The 15,808-nt window shown below is 40.0% G+C and overlaps 1 protein-coding gene across 1 annotated transcript in view; it reads right to left on the reverse strand.

Annotated features, from left to right (window-relative positions):
• Nucleotides 1–15,808, reverse strand: part of LOC114701477 (limbic system associated membrane protein) — a 2,116,569-nt gene that overhangs the window by 239,178 nt on the left and 1,861,583 nt on the right. The gene's annotated exons all lie outside the window — the stretch shown is intronic.

The following is a 15,808-nucleotide window of genomic DNA, read 5'->3' on the forward strand; positions in this document are numbered from 1 at the left end:
ATTAATGTTTAATACTGGCCTTAGCAATACATCACCCTAAAGGTAGGTATTGAGATCTTCAATAATACTGGGCAGAACTATGCCAATATGTTCTGCCCTTTAGTCAATGTCTTTGTATTTTATGCCTATAATAAAATATGTCTACAATGTGAACATTTACAACCATGAGCTAAATAAGTTCCACCAAGATGTTTAGAAACAATTAACTCTTGGGCTTCCAAGAGAAGTTCTCTAGATGAAATTTTGTCACCATAACATGTTTGTAATAGTCTTGGTAAAATATAGGTCTTCTGTAATTATTTGTTGTTGAGAACAGATGTTGCCAGCTGTTTTGAAGCTGTGATTTGGGTCTCTGATGCATTAGGCCTTGTAGTAGAGTGAAACAACTGGCAGAAATGATCTCTTTCCACAGGTGTTGCTCTTCACTCCTGTTGAGCCCATCTATTAAATACGAGACTTCAGCCTCTGAAGTGGGCTCTGTAGGAACAAGATTCCAAATAGGCACACATTTCATGGTGACTAGAAAAAGTTTGGAAGCCACAGGTCCCTTGAGTCTCAGGATAAGCAGAATATAGGAAAAGGTTCATTACAACTATCAATGCAGCTCTTTATACATGAAATGATCCAAACAACATAATGGTGGCGGGATGATGTCATTTGGAACAACAGGTATAAAATGTATGTACAAACCCAAACAGTGCTAGATGTGATACCAAATAAAGCAGGTATTTTTGGAATGTTGCAAAGTCAGAAAACTTGGAGTGAGCCTGCATATAAGAATGATACACTCAGCCGGGCGTGGTGGCGCACGCCTTTAATCCCAGCACTCGGGAGGCAGAGGCAGGCGGATCTTTGTGAGTTCGAGGCCAGCCTGGGCTACCAAGTGAGCTCCAGGAAAGGCGCAAAGCTACACAGAGAAACCCTGTCTCGAAAAAACCAAAAAAAAAAAAAAAAAAAAAAAAAAAAGAATGATACACTCAATATCAGAAAGATGGCTCCATGGGTAAAGGTGCTTGCTTCCATGTCTTAAGAACTGAGTTTGATCCCCAGGACCCACATCATCTTCCATAATTTTTTCTTTGATTCCCATAGGAACATTGTGGGACACATGAGTTTCCCTACCTCCCCATGTAAGTAAGTAAAAATATATTAAGAAAAGTTTTGAATGATACATTCAAAATGTATGGTGTTGTTTTTATTATTCTGCCAATGGCTACCTTCCAAAACAACACAAACAATTACAAAGAAAAAGAATAAAAATACTCATCCTGTTTTAATCCAACACGAGAAGTTTCTACCTAAAAGTGCCTGAAGCCTCCCTTAGCACAGTCCCTCAAGATTTGGCTGACATTTTCCTGTGCTGGCCAAAGGTTTGTGTGCTCATAAGACTTACTCTTTGGAGCCTTTGAGTCCTATGTTATCATTATCACATTCTTGAGTGGTCCTCTGAGTCCCTGGCACTACCCCAGGCTGTCAGATTTACAATACAATGGTCTTCAGAAACATAGACAGTTACTACCATCAAAAAGGACAGTTAATTTGGGCTAGACTATTCTAAATGCCTCAAAGACAGTAGCCACTGAACAAAGAAATGTTATGCAGCCCACTACTCCTGTACCACTGGGCAATGGATCCTTTCTTATGGTAATGCATATGCTATGGACAGTTGAATGCCAAAAGTCTATGTTAAGTCTATCTAAAAAGAAAGTATATTAAATGATAGTCTCCCCCCCCCCATTTTTATTAAATGTTCAGAATGACTCTGTAATCCAAATGTGTAGGCTGCTTTAAAAGAGGACAAAGTTTCCAGATGCCAGCAGGGGCATTTGTGACCAGCTGAGTCTGTCCATTATTGCCGCTTCAGCAATAGATACACTCTCTGTGGGATGTCAAGTGGCTGGTTCTATGGACGGGTCATTGCCTTGCTAAATAAGTGCAAACGGTACTATTCTGACTCTGCTCACTGAGGCTTCCTTTCCTTAGCAACTCAGCAGCTTCTTCAGCTGCTCCTATTCCCAGATTCTTAGTCCAGCTGTTTGGTATTTGTTTTTGTTAATCTGGATAAGCTTCCAGATGTTGATGGGAAGGAGGCAACTGCTATCTTCCCTTTATAGCCTCAAAATATCTTTTTAATTTCTCATACTTACAAAATAGGGTTTTGATAATGTCCAAACAGAGCAGATGGTTCTATTTGGCAGATAGCAGAGTATGGAGCAGAGGGAGGCTCAAAAATATTAGGTTACCTCGGGTAGGTGACAAATAGCAACTGGGTGAATTCCAAGTACTGGAAGTGAGCTGCACCCTAAGACTTTACCAGAGAAAATAGAAGTGTTTCTTTCCCTGTTTGTATATTCCAAAGCTTATGCTTTTCTTTACTGAGGGGACTGTTAGTTATAACTCTTGGAGTAGATAAAAGTTCTGCTTGTGTTCCTTGAAGCTACTAAAACCCACCCTACCCACTAGCTAAGTCTTTAAAAATTTAGTTCTCCTGTGGCGCACGCCTTTAATCCCAGCACTTGGGAGGCAGAGCCAGGCAGATCTCTGTGAGTTCGAGGCCAGCCTGGGCTACCAAGTGAGTTCCAGGAAGGGCGCAAAGCTACACAGAGAAACCCTGTCTCGAAAAACCAAAAAAAAAAATTTAGTTCTCCACCATGACATAAGTGTAGAGGCTACAAATTATTTCATAGAAAATCAAAACAGTCTTTTTTTTTTTGTTGCATTATTGTTTTTTAAAAACAAATGTAAAAAATATTGCCTAAGCCTTATAATTATGAGTACTTTATCCATGAAAGGTTTGTTATGAATGAGAAGTTCTTGGCATAAAAAGCAGAAAATATTTTAAGGCCAAGAGAAATAATGTGTAAATGTACAGAAGTTAGAAGTACAAGGGTTCAGAGATAATGTCTTGCACACTATACTTAATGACAATGCAAACCAAGGTCACACTGAGCACCGACAAAATGGAAAAGGATTGCAATATGCATGAACAGTGTGAAGAGAAATGAAACTAAGATGATGATGGAGAGCAGTCCCTTGTATTGACTCTACAGAGTGCCATAATAGTTACTCTCACATTTTATTTTTTTCTATTTCTTTATTTATTCTGTGTCTTTTTCATCAAGTATCTTGATCTCATTTATTTCTACATCCCTTCACATCCACCCTCCTCTCTACACCTCTCCCAATAAAACAAAATTTAAGAGGAAAGAAATAAAAAGAGAAGAAAATTAAAAACCTCTTCACGGAAACTGCAGTGTGACACAGTGAGTTCTGGTGCAAACCATTTTGTCTATATGTGTTTCCTTGCAAGTGTTTGCTGCCAAGAGTCATCGGTCTGCTTCGATGCCTCGGGTCTCATATTGTCTGTCATGTGGTGATGTGGGAGAGTGAGAGATGCTCCCCTTCCTTTACTCTCACGTTTTCAAGGTGACTGACTGGTCAGCTCATGTCATTTTATCTTGGGAATTAGAAAAAAGGAAGATAACTATGGTATTTGTATCAACTTCTTATTCCTTAATACTTTCCTGGCCATGCTTTCCTACTTAAGCGTATATGCTTAAGGTATATGGTATTCTTTGTGTGGAAGAAGGAGGTAGACTTTAATAGAAATAGGAAGACTGAAAGATGTGTAGAATACAATGATGGTTATAAAAGCTGATTCTTAACCCTGCTCAAGGGCCCAAGAGAGAGAATATTTAGAAAAAGAATGGAGTGAGTGGGAGGTTTTAGAACTGTTTTCTTTGCATTGTTTCTGTTCAAAGCTTGCCACAAGCCATTTTTGACAGAACATGGCATGTTCATATTATTTTCTTCTAAACTAACAGTTACCATCATGAATTAATTCATTCCAATTATAATTTTTCCAAAATTATTCCTAGTGGGGAAAAATAAAGTAGTTGCTGCAAAGGTTAAATATAGCTTGGAGAGTAGACACTTTTTGAAATTCTAAATAGGTTGAAGAATTCCAGAGAGGTAAATAAGGTTGGGAAGGGTTTGGGGGTTAAAAAAAATAAAGCACCAAAAATGAGAACCTGGAATTGATAAATTTGAGTTAAAATTCCTCCTGTGAGGCTTTGCTTGGTGAGGCAAATTACTGTTCAAGAATGAAAGAAGACACAGTAGTTGAAAAGTGGCAAGAAATAATAATAATAATAATAATAATAATAATAATAATAATAATAATAATAAATCTTAATAATTCATAATAACACTGTGCTAGGTAACATTACATTATATAGTTTACAAACTAGGGATGTCTTTGCCTTATTTGGTCCCTACCTCAACTCTGGTGTTGCTAATCCTTTGTGCTCATTCATTGGTCGGGTAACTGAGGCTTGCCAGGGTGATTATTCTGTGGACCAATTTCACGAAGCCAAAGTGTGAAATTATTGACTTGATAATGAGCTCCACTGATTGTATAGGGACGACTTGTGGAGAGCCTTGATATTTCAAACCACACTGTCACTGACATGTGAGATGTTGCCTTATGGACTGAACTAAACAGCTGCCAAGATAGTAACCAGGGAGTCACCAGAGATCAGAAAGCCTGGGTGTATGGGCAGTTACGTTGAGCACAGAAGTAGAAATGTCACAGTTGTGGAGAGCATGTGGGAGTTTGGTTTTCAGTTCCAATATTATATAATAAAGAATTTGACTGTCTGGTTTTGAGGCACTTTTCTAAATAACACTGATAACATTCGTATCTATAACCAGAAAAGCTTAAGCAATTTTTCAGTGGAAAATGGATCTTCTTACCCAAGCCTATTTGCCGCCTGCACCAAGTTTCCTTTCCCTGTTTGTCTATGATGAAGTAGGAGTTCTTGCCCGTCCCCCATACCCTTTCTGAAACTCAAAGGCAGGATATAGGGTGTATGAGAGGGAGCACACCATCTCTGCTTCAACCCATGAATATCAAATGGGGCGAATCTCTCATTAATCTTGAGCTAAATGTAAAGTTAGACATTGAGGGGCCTCGGGTCCCACCTGTTTGCTCAGAGCCCTAGGCATGTTATGGAGAAAATGTCAAAGATTCCTCTTCTTGTGCTTCTGCGCCCCCGCTGTGATGTTTTATTCAAAGCACCATGTCCTTAGGAAACAAACACTGCCTATCAAAATCTTGCCCACCTGGCTCCCAGGCTCACACATAAACATGCACAACACCTGTGCTTAGGAGAGTTGATCAATTCTCACAAAAAAAGCAGCCTCCTGGTAACACACTGTGGGGCCGGAGCACTTCAGCAAATGATTTGTGAGGCAGCCTGACCCTCTGTGGCTGTGTTTGTATCCATCTCACTGTGCTGCGCTTATGTAACATGATGTGTGCACTGACCCTTCCTGCGAGAGATGGTTTTAACTTCTACTGGCAATCCGGGCTCATATCGGAAAAAGATTTGACTGTGGGAAAGGTAAGGGGTGGGGGACCCTGCAAGCAGATGCCTCTGCCATAGGTCAGAACCAGCAGACCTTCTGGGAAGGAGCAGGAGTATCTCTGGTTAGACTCTGTCTCCGCTCTGTATTAGGTACTGCCCTAGTGGTCAGCCAGGTAGTAGCTTTTCAACCATAGGTCTCAACTGGAAACCTGCAGAACATGAAAGGAGAGTTCCTTTTGTGGACTGAGATGGGAAGAGAGCCAGCCACTTTTCCAGTCTGTCCATCATTTCTGTCCTAAAACAGGCATTGGGGGCAGAAACAAAACAGGGATCCCGGAAGAGGCAATCTGGGATGGCAGGTACTGGCACAACCAGCCCCTGGGTCTTCCTCACTTTGTCTGAACAAAGGTGCCTGGCAGAATGGCTTCTTCATAAGCCACGGGCTGAACCAGAGACGCACTGCTGCAGCTAGCAGGGCTCTTGTGCTTTTCTCCATTCCAGCAGCTCCAGATGGACTGAGAACCAAGCCTGGTGGCTGTCCAGAATATTCTTTATTTTCAGCCCATGTCTCTTTCTTTACAACCCATGGGGAAAGGGCAATCCGCTCCATCTGTCTGGTACTCTATTTCCTCATGCAGTGGCCTCAGAAGGAGGCTGCACTTCTCCTCTGGAAAATACCAGGCTGTGAGAGATGTGGTTGCTGAGAGCCCTTGACTTCCATGAGTCAAACTTCCTGGCACTGGTCACACTAGCAACTATAGCTCGTTCCTAACGTGGTAAACCTTCCCATAGCCTGTGTGATGAGAGAGTGGACAAATTACCGAATCTTCAGCACCATAGGTAAAATTATACAGAAATAGAGTCAAGGCTACTTGTGACTGCCTTGCTCTCCTAGCCCTTTGCTAATGCTTTCTTCTCTTAATTATACAGCCATCACTTCCTCCTCTGGGTGAAATACCCCAAGTGGCTCAACTTGAAAGGAGATTTTTAGATGTTTGCCCTAATGATTAGAGGCTGACAGAAAATAATAGCAGCCTTTCCCCCTGTCATGCAAATTAAATGTATGCTCAGAGTAGCCAAGGCTTAGGTTTCAAAGAAAATCTCCAACGTATTTAATGTACATACAGTATTATCAAAGAAATGCTACAGAATGTAATACTCAGTCAGCCCATTTGTACCTTTACATGAGGTTGTACACCATGATGCTGTGCCTTATGCTGGCCTCTCTGACAGCTTTCTGAGTTTCAGGTTTCAGTTATGAGCCAGCTGATGCCATACATTTAAGGGAAAACAGCTATCTAAGTGAGCAAGATTCAGAACTAGAGTAAATTATTATAAATGTTGTTGAGTGCCCTAAAACATTGTGAAGAAGAAAACTTGTCAGCCGAACAGGAATATGGTTTGCTGATGACATTATTTGGGATCAAGACATTCACATTTGTAAATGTCATGTTTTATGACTGTCCCTGACACCTAAATCTAGCATTGACACATTAAAACTTTTACATCCTCTATCTTTCATCCAATCAGATTATTAAAGTGGTTTAAAATATATCTTAGTTCATAGATCCTCATGGAGACAATAGGGACATTTCACTTGTACTAGACTTACAAGAACATTAACGCGTTCCACCGACATGGTAATGAGTGAGAAAAGAGAGATGCAGCATTTCCCATGGGTGCATATATTTTCCAAATGGAATCCCATCTTCTCTCATTTAACACCCTCTATTAAAATGTTTCAAATGCCTCACATTGTCCAAAGCAATGCATAAGCAAAGATAAACACATTAACATTTTATCCTTGGCTCCCAAGCTAGCTGTCTGCTTGGGTATTTCTTACATTGGTCTTGTTTGTTCTCTGTGAGTTATGGACCCCATCCTTTCGTCCATCTGCTTCCTGGAGGGATTAATGTGTGGGCTGTTAACTTTGAAGGCACTTTAGAATGGTTTTCTCAACTTATCGTTTATTATGTTTTTGGAGGCTGAGGGAAGGTCTCTTATACCTAGGAAATATCTATGCACTTTCCCTCATTTTCTAGTTCCTTGGAATGACTTTGAGGTCATAAATTTGGGTTCTGTCCAGTACAATGTTGGGGAAAATGAGGCAAGTTACAACAAAGAGTGCTCACATTGCTGTAGCCCTGTCCTAGCTAGTCATCCAGCCATGACACATGTATGTTTCAGGTGGCACAGCTGCTACATCATCAAAGGTTGGTTGACCTGGCCTGAACTTCACAAGCCAGGCAAACTCAGTAGTATCTGCAGTGGCAGCTACCAGTAATGACTCTGACAGGAACATCATTAAAAAGCAAACTGTACAACTTTTACATACAGGCACATCTGTCTAAAAATTGGAGACTGGATTTGATGTTTTCTAAAGGTCTCTGGTGTTTTGAGATAATGACCATTGCATGAAAACCCTCTTCCTTCACTGTAGTTTTTGATTGGCAAGTCACAAATGACTGTAAGATTCACCTTCCATTTGTTTCTCCACTTTTTTTTTAAATTTTCTGATGAATTATAGTTCCCAGTCAAAATTGAACATCAACTATAAGAGACATAGGTATTTATCCTCTTCTCTGAGGACTAAAGACAGAACTCAAAGATACCTTGCTGTCTTGGCCTAATTGAGTACATCACTTTTGTCTTTGCCACTTGTCACAAGTTTCCCACCTGCACAGCTGTCCTGACTATCTGTCTTCTTTTCCAGGACTGTGAAGGACCTGTTTTCAGATCCTTAATCATGTAAGTCAAGTATCCTAGAAATCTGACATTCCCACATTTGAGTTTAATAATTGTGTATGTGATGCAGGATATGAAAGCAAATTCCCTGCAAAATTCTGGATAAGGTAGTATAAAATAATATTGTTTGAATTAGTGGGGTAACATTTCTCATCAAGAGCGTCACAACCTATATTTGCTCCTATGGAGATTATGAAACTGTATGGGATATTCCTAGAAATTGCCTGAGGGAACACTGTACTGAGCATGCTTATTTTGTTCTCCAGAACTCTATTTCCTCTGCAGCTTTGCTGGTAAACACTGCAGCTGCTGGGGGAAAAAATGAGTCTCCCATTATATTTTTGGCTTTCCTTGGTATCTTTCATACCTGCAGGATTTTATTTCTCTCCCTGTGTCCCCACTAGAAGATGAGAACAAAGCCTCAGGAATTATTTAAGGAAAGTATGTTACATAATCAACACAAAGCCTCAGGACTTCTGCATTGATCATTCTTATGAAGGTACCAAATTATACTTTACTAAAACAATGTTTCTAACATGGCTTGTATATATCCTCAGCTTTCCCATAGTGAAACGGTTCTATGTGAGGCATTTTGCAGGTCTCCTTATTACATAACCACTTCTTCATAAAAATAACAAACAAATAAATAAAGGAAGGAAGGGAGTTCATGGAACATATTTATAGTATGGGAATTGTTTTCAAGGCCAACTGGGGAAACTTTCTGGAAAATAGTGTGATAATGTGTGTCTCTGAATAGAAAATAAGACCTGACCCATATAAGCACACAGTGTTATCTATGGGCAGCTCCATTTACCAGTGCAAGGCATCAGAAGACCTAGATTCTGAACCTGTGATTCCTCTGACTTGGTAGGACTACTTTTTGTTAGAGATCTCCATATTCCAGGGAGTTCACCATTTAAAAGAATATGTATAGCAGGTGGTAATTTTCTAGTTCTAGGATAAATCATTTAGAGAAGGTATAATGGTTCTATATGTGTGAAAACATGTTCCCTTTGTTGTTATTTATTAAATTAGCACACTAAGTAGTGGACTTCATTACCATACTTTCATACCCATGTATCAAAATGTTTTCCTTTTCTTTTTTACTCTCCCCCATTTTCCTAACCCACTGACTCCTGACCTCTACTGCTGTCCCACCATGTCTGGTCCCCTTTATCCTTCCAAACAGTTTCCACTTCTGGTCATGTCATATGTATTCCATTGCTCTTTTCTTCACATTCTCCTGTAAGAATGAAAAATTTGGCTTACAGTGGCTAGCAGTACAGCCTAGGCAGAAGGTCTTGAGTGTGTTAGAAGAGATAATTGAGTTGAACATAAAAATAAATAGATGAATAAGGCAATTTAGGGAAGTAAAGGGATGTATTTCAGCTTATAGTTCCAGGTTACACTTCATCATTGTGGGAAAGTTAAAGAAGGTGCTTCAAAGAGTCACACCACATTCACAGTCAAGATCAGCGAGAACTGAATGTATAATTGCTCATTGTGCCCAGTGCTATTTCTCCATGCCTATACACTTCTAGGCCCTCTAGCCAAGAAACAGTGTCACCCAAGGTGGGCTGGGTATTTATTTAGAATAACCATCCATAGACATGCCCATAAATCAACTCTGTGCTGACAATTCCTCATTAAGACTCTTTTTCTAGGTGGTTCTAGGTTGTGTTAAATTGACAAAACTCACCACCAATGGGTGCAGGCACACACACACACACACACACACACACACACACACACACACACATAAATGCATATGCATGTATGTATGTATATATACAAACATATATGCATATATATGTATATGGGGGCAAGAACAAGTGATTGAAGAAAAGTTACATAGTATTTGTTTTTCTGAGTCTCACAAGTCTCTAATAATGATGCAGTAAAATTAGAAATCAATGTTTGTATCATGGCTGGTTTTATGTGTCAACTTGATACAAGCTAGAGTCATCAGAGAAGACATAGCCTCCACTGAGGGAATAACTCCATGAGATCCAGCTGCAAGGCATTTTTTCTCCATTAGTGATCAAAGAGGGAGGGCCCAGCCCATGATGGGTGGTGCCATCCCTGGGCTGGTGGTCTTGGGTACTATAAGAAAGCAGGCTGAGCAAGCCATGGTAAGCAAGCCAGTAAGCTGCACCCGTCATGGCTCCTGCCTGCAGGATCTACCCCTGTTTGACTTCCTTTGATGAACAGTGATATGGAACGCTAAGTAAAATAAACCCTTTCCTCCCCAACTTGCTTTTTGGTCTTGGTGCTTTGTCACAGCAATAGTAACCCTAACTAAAACAAGTTGGTGCCACCATGGTGGAATATTGCTGTGACAGGCCTGGCCATGTTTTTGGGAGAATTATGAAAGGACTTTGGAACTTAGGGCTAGAAAAGCCATTGAGTGTTGAGATCTCAGTGTGATGCCCTGTGGGAATTTGGGAGATAAGAATGTTGAAGGCAGAGCAGAGGTTGGAGGCGCTTGTGAAGTTGCAAAAGGAAGTTTATAGACTGTCAGGACCATTTGCTATTTTGATTTAAGATATTGTCATAGGGTCTGAAGAATTAACTATGATTAGCAAGAAACCAGAACTACTAAAGTGCAACCTTTGCTTTACTAGGATACTCGATGCTGGTTGGCAGGAACTGAGAATTTAGAGGTAATTAAGGAGAGACTGGCATTGTTGAGGTGAAATCTTCTGGGAAGTGTTTTCTGAGAGTCAGCACACAGAAGGTGTGTCTAGAGGTGGCTAAGGTTGTACCTCACACTGGTAGCTGAGCTTGGGAATGTAACACCCAGGTGCTACTAGTTTTGAAGGCATGAAGGGGACATGGAGAGCTGAGGCTTGGCCCTGTGAGAGGCCAGGAGAGGACACTGACGAAGGTGGCCTAAGTGGTAGTTGACTGAAGGGGTCATGCAGAGAAGTTGAGGCTTGGCAACATGAAGAGAGCCCATGAGAAGATATTGGTGAAAGTGCAGCCTAATTGCAACAGAAGAACCCAGTATTTTGAAGATGCCAGTACCATGGGATGTCCACCAAGAACAGCTACAGGAGTGGAGTAGGGCCATCTGGAGCCTAGAAGACAATGTGTGCTGCAGAGGACAGAGCTTGAGAAGTGACGCAAGCTCCTCTGAGGAGCCCAGAAGATCATGAGTGAATCCCAGACAACTGGACATTGAGTTATTTATATTGTTGGAGTTTGGTTGTTCTTGGTTCAGATTATGACTGTGCTATGTTATTTATGTTTTTAATGTGAGATCTTGGGGATGAATAAGAAAGGAAAGGTTATGGCTTAATAGTGATGTGTTTATGTGTCAAGTTGACAAGGGGTCAGTTATGCTGGCTAGTCTTATGTCAACTTGACACACAAACTAGAGGTGTCTGAAAAGAGGAAATAAACTGTTTCCTCTCAAGCATGCTTTTTGGTCATGGTGTTTTGTGGAAGCAATAGTAGACTTAATTAAGAGACCCAATATGTGTCAGAGAGGGGACTAATCTGTAGAATATATAAAGAGCTGCAAAGATTAAATACTGTTACTCCAAACCACTTGATCACAAATGGGCCATTAATCTTGAACAGACCAGATGGTTCTTAAAAGAAGAAAACCAAATGGACAATAAATTTCTGCAAAAGTGTTCAGCATCCTTAGCCATTAGGGAAATGCAAATTAAAACCACTTTGAAATTGTGTCCCACTCAATTCAGAATAGCAATCATCAGGAATATATGTTTTGGTAATTTTTTCCAAAGGCACAAAAGGAAAACAAAATCATTGTGATTGTATGGTGATATGATTGACTTTGATGTCAGGCTCATAGAATATGTCCCTTGATTGTTCAGTTGTATTTGGTCTAGCATATGTCATAATAGCAACTTGGGACTTAGAGACTAAACACACACACACACACACACACACACACACACACACAAGAGAGAGAGAGAGAGAGAGAGAGAGAGAGAGAGAGAGAGAGAGATGACAGAGATATTCCTATGTTATAAGATTTTAACAAACTCCAGTAGCATAAACTTATTCTATTGAGAAGAAAACTTAATTAGCTGGCATCTTTGCCTGAGGTAGACCACAGGGTCTTGTGGTTGTTTCGCTAATATATGTTCGTAAACATAAGAAGCATCTAGCATAAAATCTGTGAGTATGATAAATGGTTCATGCAAAGGATTAACTCTGACACTTGTGAAGCAAGTAGACCACACCTCCTTAAATATATATTTACAATGTATAATTTAGTGACTAGACACTGGGCTTTAGAACTGGTCTTGAATCCTGGATTCCTGCTTCACTAGGCATTTAGCTTTCATTTTGAGGTAGGCAAGCATAGAGATAGTTTTGCAATCTGGGACTCTACTTGGTTTGGGCTATACACACACCTCTCTCCTAACAGTGTACCTAGGCACCTAGGACCCTTACCTACCTTGAGCTGCATGTGTATTCCCCTTCAAGCAGTGAAATAATTTGCCTGGGTCCATGCAAAGTAAGACAAACTCTTCTCTCACTGAAACTTTAGGGGAAATTTTTTATTTACCATCTTAGGCCTGTGCATAATTGTGTGTGCATATGATTAAAATCAGATGCATCATGGAAATGCACAGGAAAGCAAGGCTTATATAACCCAAGACTGTTGAAAAGACTGGAAAATTACACACGCTATGGCTTTTAACAGCTACCTCTTCTTTCTCTTGGAGACCATTAAAGGAAGCCCCAAGCAATAATCACTGTCTGGATGACTCAAACTCAAGTGCTGTGCTGCTCACAGTATATCTTTCACTTTCTTTTTAAATAAAACTTTTGCTGCTTTGCCACTTGTGTGCGGCTTTTCAATTCTTTAATCAAGACCCCAAGAACCTACCCTCCCAATCAAGACAAGCCCTCTGGAAACAAATTGATTTGATTTTCTTACACGCCAAATGCAAAATTAACTTCATTACATCTTAGAAATATTACACAAGGTAGTCATATAAAATTATTAACGTGATGCCTGGTATATAGGAAGCATTATCAAAATTGTGACTACCTTGTAACAATGTCCCTGGATTAGGATTGTGAATAAAAGATATTTAAAATATTTTTTTTTCCTGGAAGAAATAGAAAAACTAAAACCCACAAATGAATGAATCAGTGAAGGTCAGAGGAATCAGCTTTGTAAATAAATTTTTGAGAGGTAACAGGTGACCAACTTTTATTAGCTTTAATTTCAGACACCTCTGTACAGTAGCCTGAAGCTTTTAAATTGTATTTATGTTGCACCGGGGGAGTATGTTGGATTTTTTTTTTTCCTATTTGTAATTCGTGTGCTCTCTTGTGAGTTGAGCCTGGTTTTCCTTCTCTCAGATATTTGCTGCAGTTGCTTAAGCACTTCCACCTTTAATTGAAGGCTATTCACTGGCTAAGTGTAAAGATAGCAGAGCAAGTCAGAAATGCCGGGGGTGGGGGGTGGTGAGGGCGGCGGTAAAGCAGAATAAAACTGTTGCTCAAATGTCTCTCATTTTCTCCCTATCATAAAACTAAAGACTGAGATCTTCCCTTATACTAAGCAAGGGCTACAGATGATTGGGAAACCACAATGAGTAACTTTTCTTTTGTACAATTAAAATAGCCATCCTGACAGCAGCATTAGAATACTATGTACAGCTTTTACTTAAGGTTTTCAAGAGAGAGGGAAGAAAGAGCCACACGTGATACAGTCCCAAGGTCTTTCTTTCTTCCTTTGCAGCATTTGAAAGAACCTATATTTAAATGTATAGAGGTGTCTTCAGAGAAGGACCAGGCATGGAGAATCAGAAGTCTGTAACTGGAAGCATCATTGGGGGCTGAGAAACATAAGCTATTGTGAAAGCTCAGCAGTGCTTTGTGTTGAAATAATTAAATCTTTTGGAAAGGATTAAACTGAGAGTTTTTATATAATCAAATCTACATTTGTCATTTGGGTTTTTTATTTTTTTATGGGGCAATGTTTTTTCCTCCTGTTTATATAACAAAAACAGTCACATGACGATCATTCATTAGCAAACGTTTTTTGCATATGGAAAAAAATATATAGCGGCTAAGACCTGGCTTTTAACATTTCATCCTTTAAAGGAGGACTTCTTACAGAAGCTGCTATTTCTTCTCTGTGAGTAGGCCTAAATGCATTAATTCTCACCTCCATCATGTGCTCATAGCACAGAGAGTTCTCTCCCTTGGTGACTAGGCTCCAGTGGCTGCGTTTCATGGAGATGCCGTGCACCATCTTGAAAAGCTGGCTCCTTTCCCAGTGACACAGGGATTTGGAGGAAGGGCTACAGCCCCTTAGAACTTTACTCCCCTTATGAATATTATTGTCTCAATTTATTTTAACATGAGTGGGAAAGAGTGGGAATAAAATGCATGCGCAGAAGCCTCTATCTTCAAGTCCTGCTGGTTTGGGCATCACAAAAAGAGGCACAGGAAAGCCTTTGAGAGTTTGGAGCATGCTGTGTGAGAGAGATAAAAGTAGCAACAGCAAATTGGCTGCAATGCGAATGGCAGGTGCATTTGTTCACTGGAGGCAAGTTGGCAATTTAGTTTTCAATGGCCAGCCTGTCTCTCTAAGGTTCACCTTTCAAAGTCTTCCCTTTAGCCCTCAACTGGCGTTAGCAAAGTCCTGTCTCTTCTGGAGTCCTTATGCTCCAGGTAACAGCCACTCTTTACCCTGATTCTTTTTTAGGAATATTTTTAATCCCAGTATTTTAAAAAGATTATTGGAGGTGGAATTATAAAGCAGCAAAAGGAAAGCTTGCTACGTGGTAGAATCTCATCCCCAAAGAGAAAGGCGTTGCTGTATCCATGTATGGCTTTGTTCCACCCAGATAAACAGAGTTGAAAAGAAGGAAGTTCTTAGGTAAAACAGTGTGACTCTGATCTCATACCAACATTTCCATAGATTGGGCAGGATCCAGCCCTCCCCCACAACAGACACACTATCCTGATAAAACTGAAAAGACACAGGTCAAAGGAGAAGAATTCAGAATGGAAAGACTGATGAGACCAATCTGTCTTCATTGAAAGGAGATGGAGGGATGTGATAGGTGTCCAACTTCCTGTCTTAGATAAGCAAGGAAAAATGACTGTTAGCGAGGCACAGCTCAGCTGGACATAGAAGAAGAAAAAGTCATTTCCTTGCTACATAAAATACTTGTAACTTTGAGATGTATGTACTCTTCACGATCTACATGCCACCCCTTATTTATTTTGGTGACCTAACATTCTTATCCTATTGGTGAAATTTTTTCTTCTGTACTTAGCAATTACACATAGTGATGACATCCATCAAAATAAAATAATGTCGGTGCTTATCCAAACATTTTTGTTGTGCACATGGCTGATCATTATAGACTCTCTGTGTTCACTTCATTTTGGACTCTAAAATGTCTAGAACATGTTTTGAAGGCCTAATCTAACCAATAGGATGGCAAATTGATCTTGGGAGATGATCAAAGGAAGGGTGTGTAACACATAAGTGATTTCTGAATTGCATAGTTCCTGGCTAATGAATGTCAATTTATCAAATATGTTCAAGGTTCAGTTAAAGATTGAAGAAGCACATCTGATCTCAGGGAAGTCTCCCCTCCTATAGGAAATCGAAGGTTCCTGGGCTTAGGCTGATAAATATGATCAATAGCCAAATTCAGTCATTTAAAAAATAAACAACTGAG

Source organism: Peromyscus leucopus, chromosome 12 (genome assembly GCF_004664715.2).
Source record: "Peromyscus leucopus breed LL Stock chromosome 12, UCI_PerLeu_2.1, whole genome shotgun sequence".
Taxonomy (NCBI): Eukaryota; Metazoa; Chordata; class Mammalia; order Rodentia; family Cricetidae; genus Peromyscus; species Peromyscus leucopus.